Source organism: Abrus precatorius, unplaced genomic scaffold, assembly GCF_003935025.1.
Source record: "Abrus precatorius isolate BTA unplaced genomic scaffold, Abrus_2018 Scaffold6, whole genome shotgun sequence".
NCBI lineage: Eukaryota > Viridiplantae > Streptophyta > Magnoliopsida > Fabales > Fabaceae > Abrus > Abrus precatorius.
In genome coordinates, this window is record NW_020874406.1 from 21,462,107 (window position 1) to 21,468,106 (window position 6,000).

A 6,000-nucleotide genomic window follows, 5' to 3' on the forward strand; every position below is an offset into this window, starting at 1 on the left:
AGATCAAGCTTATCCTTAGTTGAATTTAAGAAACCCATAGAGGAAGGGTTTTGGATTTGGTTAGGAATGGGAATGGGAGTGTTGGTTGCATCAAAATTTATGTAAAGATTACATTATGTTAAATTTATTGAATTGCCTTAAAAATATCAAATTCATTAATGCCTCCACCAAACAAACAGTATATTTATGTCCATATCTCTATCAATATTCACTTTTTTTTTCTCTGGATATAACACTTTTTGCCTTGCATGATACATATGTAAAAATTATATTATATATTTATCTATATATTTATATATCATTTCTTCCATTTGAAAAAAAAAATTGTTGTTTAAAATTAAGAAAATTATTAAATATTTCAATGTAGTAAAATACCAATAAATTAATTATATTATTATTTTCTTTCACTTCACTTAATACAAATTTAAAAAAGAATAAAAACTTTATTAATTTTTGAAAAAAATATTGTTAGTAATATTTTAAAAGTACTTGTGGATTATTCTTGTTTTTATATTTTAATTTAATTTTGAAATATTGAAATATTAACATATAATATTTACGAAAATCCTACATATCCTTGCTAACAACTATATATTTAAATTTTTTTTAATAATCAATTGTTTTAACAAATAAAATTCAAAATTTTTATTTAATTGTAAATAATTCAGCCTAACTTGCTTTTATGATAAATTCAGGACACTCTTAGCGTATAACTCCAATAAATAAAATTTCTGTACTTGAGTATTGTTTTTTTAAAATATGATAAATTTGTATTTTAAAGAAGTCTAACTTCTACAATTGTCCAAATTAGAAGAAGAATAGTAACATAATTTTTTTTTCCTTTAGTTAACAAGAAGAAAAAAATATCACTAAAAAATCCTATAAACACATTTAAATATGTTTTGGTTTTGTAAATTTTTCTCTGTAGTTATTAAAATATTTTTTTTCAAATCTTCTGTCCTCGTAGTAATAATAATATATATTTTATAATTTATTATTATTTTGAATTTAAATTAAACAGCTAAATTAAAAGTACAGTATTATTAATTTAAAATTTAAATAATATATTTATAAATTATGTTTGGATGAGGTAATTAATTTTTTTAAAAAAAATTAATTATTAAATTAATTATAACTAAATAAAAGTATGCATGAAACACATAATAAATAAAAATAATAAATTTAAATTCTCACCTTTTTAAATTTAAAATTGTTTAAAATTAAATATTTAAACAATAAATTTTAAATCATAAAATTATAAATACTTTAAAATATAATATTGACTTAAAATATATCATCCAAACGTGCTCTAATTTTCAAAATACTAAATTGCTTCTTTTTTTTCTAGTTTTATGAAAGAAAAATAAGTTATGCAAGAGTGACGATATGGGGTATGTAATTAGAATATGCAAGCCTATCATGTTATGAGACACAATAATCTAGATAAAACAATAAAGAAATAACAATGAGACCCTATAATCAATATACAAATGTAATTTAGGTAATGATTTTAATGTTAATGTTTTTCTTTTGGGAACAATTTTAGTGCTAGCTAGTCTTAAACATGGATAAATAAGTACCTACAAAATATATATAAAATTTGAGAGGCAAGTGATATGATTTCAGCACTTGTATAAAATTAAAACCGCAATCACTGCATCAGAATTCGCACATCTATTGGCAAACAAGGTGACATTATGCAGTGGTACCCTCTCTCATTAATCATTACAAAGCTACATTTAGTCTACCATGGGTTCAACAGCCCACATATTTATATATTCTTTAATAAATAGAAAGTCAGAAACTCATCAGAGTTACAACATTTTCAAATTTTAAAAAACTCTTACAAATCTTTCATAACATCCATAGCTTAGTGTTAGTGTGTATGAATATGATGGCATGTGTAATAAGATGAACTGATGAAGCTTGTACTTAGTATTTTCCCGTATAGATGATCATTAGAAGGATGTTTCTATTACTAGAGTTCCAAAAAATGTATGATGCATCATTATTGTGACATTCATGTAAAAGGATTTCAAACATTGATTTCATTTTACAAGAGTGTTCATGTTTATATACATCATTATTATTAATATATATTTACACTTTCAACAAGAAGTTCTTCATGCGCTCATGAATGTTGTTGCTCCTCCCATGATTAATACAAAATGATGCAATATATATGATATAATTTTTATTAAACTAACTATTGAATCATAATTATGTATTATTTTCATTAATTGTGTCAATCTTAGTAATTGAAAGTTGAGCAATTATAGAAATATAAATAACAATATTATATTTATTTGTTTTAAAAGTAAATATTAATTAATTAATTTTAACATATATCAAGGAAGTATTGAATAGTTATGGATTAATAAAAAAATTATAAATATAATCTAAATGATAAAAATATTTAATCTATTCTTAAATTTTAAAATAAAATCATTTATCAAAAAAATTATAAAATAATATAAGAGTTAATATAAAAAATTTAAAAAAATTAAATTATAAAATATTTAAAATATGTTAAATTATACATTTAGTATCTATACTTGACACTTGTTTCAAAATTTATTTACATACTTTAAAAATTGTTTTAATCGTTGTATAAGTATTTTATTATATTTTCATTCATATTATTAATAATATTATAACGGTAAAACTAAATCTTGATAAATATTTATATAGAAATTATAATATAATTTTTTATAAGTATACAAATTAACTCATAAATAGAGATTAATTATAATAATGTATGTTTTAATTACAAATAAAAAATATTTTTAGTAAATTTATCTAAAAATAATACATATTAAATAAAAGAATCATAAATTTATAAAAAACTAAAAATATAAATATTTAAGTTAAATATTATTATTTATAGTTAAATATCATATATATTTATTGATATAAAATTTATTAATTTGATGAACACATTGATTAATAAAAAAATTTAATTATAGTTTAAAAAATACTAAAAATATTTTATATATGACAATAATTTTTTATTACGATTAAAAAAATACTAAACATGCTTAAACTTTTTTATGAATAAAATATTTAATTGATAGATAAAATAAAAAAATAACTAATATAATTTTAAGTTGATATAATAAGAATTACTAACTTATATTATAATAAAAATTATAGATTCATTCATGTAATAAAGTTGATTATTCTTTATTTTCAAAAAAATAACTTTTAAATATTTTTAAAAATTAATATATTATATGAAAAGTATATTAAATAAATTTAGTTACTTGTAAAAAAATTATAATAAAATGATAATGTTAAAGTTTTATTCATTTATCAAAAATTAGAGTAAGAGGTAAAAATATAAAATTAAATAAATGTTTTTACTAATCAATAATTAAATATTATAAAAAATTGAATTATAATACAATTTTCTTATGTATGATTTTTGTATTCCTCTAAAATTATAATAGATTAAAATATATATATTTATTCACTATTTGATATGTTTATAAATTAGTGTTTATATTTTAAAAATAAAAAATGTTTAAATAATAAAAACCATATAATTCAATAATTGATTAAATTTGTTTATGACAAAAAATTAACAATAAACTTTGACACTACATTAAGAATAAATCATGTTTAGATCAACTAAAAATTAAGTTAAAAGGGGAGAATTTTGCCAAGCTTATAAAAAATATTAGAACCACATTGTTAATCTCATCTCAACATAAACACTGTTTTCAATATAATTCTTTTAAGTACTATTACCGCTACGTGGCCCTCCTAAACAATATTCGCATCATTACTTCTGTGCGCATGTTTGAACCACTATTAATCAATTAATGGTTCTAACTCTAACAGATGCGCCTATTTATGGTGTTTTCAAACAATAATTGCTAAGACAATGCAAAGAAGAAGAAAATCAGAGAAAGAAGGGTAAATATGATATTCAATAATAATAAAAAGCCTACACCAAAGTAAAATTTGTTTGAAATAGGTTAGTGAAGTTATTGCTTTTTATTTATTATAAATTAATTTCTGAAAGAATTTTGTTCAAATATTATTATTTTTGTAAGAAAACCTACACCAAACATGTTAAAGCTCATTAAATTACAGAAACATTGACAGGACTACACGAGGGGTTTTCTATTTAATTTTAAGGTACAAGTATATTCAATTATAAGGAGTACAGAATAGAAATTTTAACTTTTTGAAGAAGAAAACACACTACCATTCCCATCGAGACATGATCAATCTCAACGAAGTGAAGTTTATATAGATATAAAGACTATACTAATTTTTTTTTAAATTATTATTATTTCTATAAAACAAAATAATCCAAGCACATACACAATATTTCCATAAATATAAAATATTATATGTGTCAATAGGCAACAATGCCATCACAAATAAAATTCCAATATATAGAAGGGGGAGGGGACAAGATGAATTGTCTATTATTAATTAATGTTTCAGTGCAGAATGTCTCTTGTCTTTGTTTTGAGTATATAGTGTGTCTCCATTTTCCCTTGTGTTTCGTTTTCTCACTTACATGCATGTCTACCCTAATGCATTGCCACTGTCGCATTATTCTATTCATTGATTTTTCTTTCTTGTTGCTTTGGATTTTGATGTCTTTTTCTTTAGCACAGGACCCAATTGCTATTTACAGTTTTGGTGTCTCTCTCTCAGATCTCTTATAATTCGGATCTGACAGGTTGATGGTAGATTTGGTTCTTTAAACAGTTGGTAAGGAAAACCCCCTAGTTATACATGCCTTTCGAGTATAATTTAACATGTTTATGCTTTAAACTCATCAATAGTCCAACACCACCTTGAACTAATTAAATAATGCATGTTTCTGGGTAAATTGATTCCTAATACATGTATGGAAAATCTCTTATAAAAGGTTAACATGCATGATTTATGTGTACGATTTAATAATATATACCTTGTTAATTCAAAGGACTTAACTAAAATTGATTCTAACTTTATTTTATTTTAAGATTTGTTTGATAAATAAAATAAGATAATATCACAAGATCATTTTTATATTTGTTTAACTAAATATGATAGTTTTATTCTATAGGCTTATCTTAACTTTTTTTAGGTAAATTTTATCATGGAAAGAGGATTTGGATTAGAAATAGATAAAATAATATTACACAATATATCTAGTTTCTTATTTTAGTGTGCGGATAATTCAAAATATTAGTTTGGTGACCTTGTTTAAGACAAAATATTGCTCACTCCATTCAAGTAGTTATTATAATTTTTTATTTATAAGAAAAAATAACCTAAAAATTAAGTGAATTTGTTGAACAAATAAAAAATAGAAAAAAAGGGACATTCATTAAGAGGATGAAACCATGAAAAAATTATAGAAAGGAAAGAAAAATAAAATACTCAATTTAGAGAAACAAGAGATTACAATAGATATAACTAGTGAATAATATATTTACACATTATTATAATAAAATATTATGAAAAAATAATTTTTATAAAAATAATATAAACATGTCACAGTGTAATTTCGTTTGATTCTATTCAGTTTTAACAATAAGAACTGAAATTCGAATTGAATTGAAATATATCATTATTTTTCTGGTTTTGAACAGTTTTTTTTTTAATCGATTTAGCAATTTAAACAGGGTTAATTCAATTTTTTAGATGTTATAACCACTTCAACTTTTGACATAAGAATAAGCGTTATGGTTGATATTATAAACCCAACTAATTTGAAACAATATAAATGAATTGGTGTAGATTTTCAAGCGAAATCAGATTAAAAAAAATGCTAAATTCAATGGATTCGGGTCGAGTATTGGGTTGGTCATCCTTTAACCCGACTCAATAAACTTGATTGACACAAACACATATATTATATACATGACATTCAAAATTAATTAAATTCGACCTAATCCAACTTATTGCTTTTTTATTGTTCAGGATGATTTTTTCCCCTTAAATTTTAACTTAATTTGTGAGCAGTTTTTTAAAAGTATTTTTACAAATTGA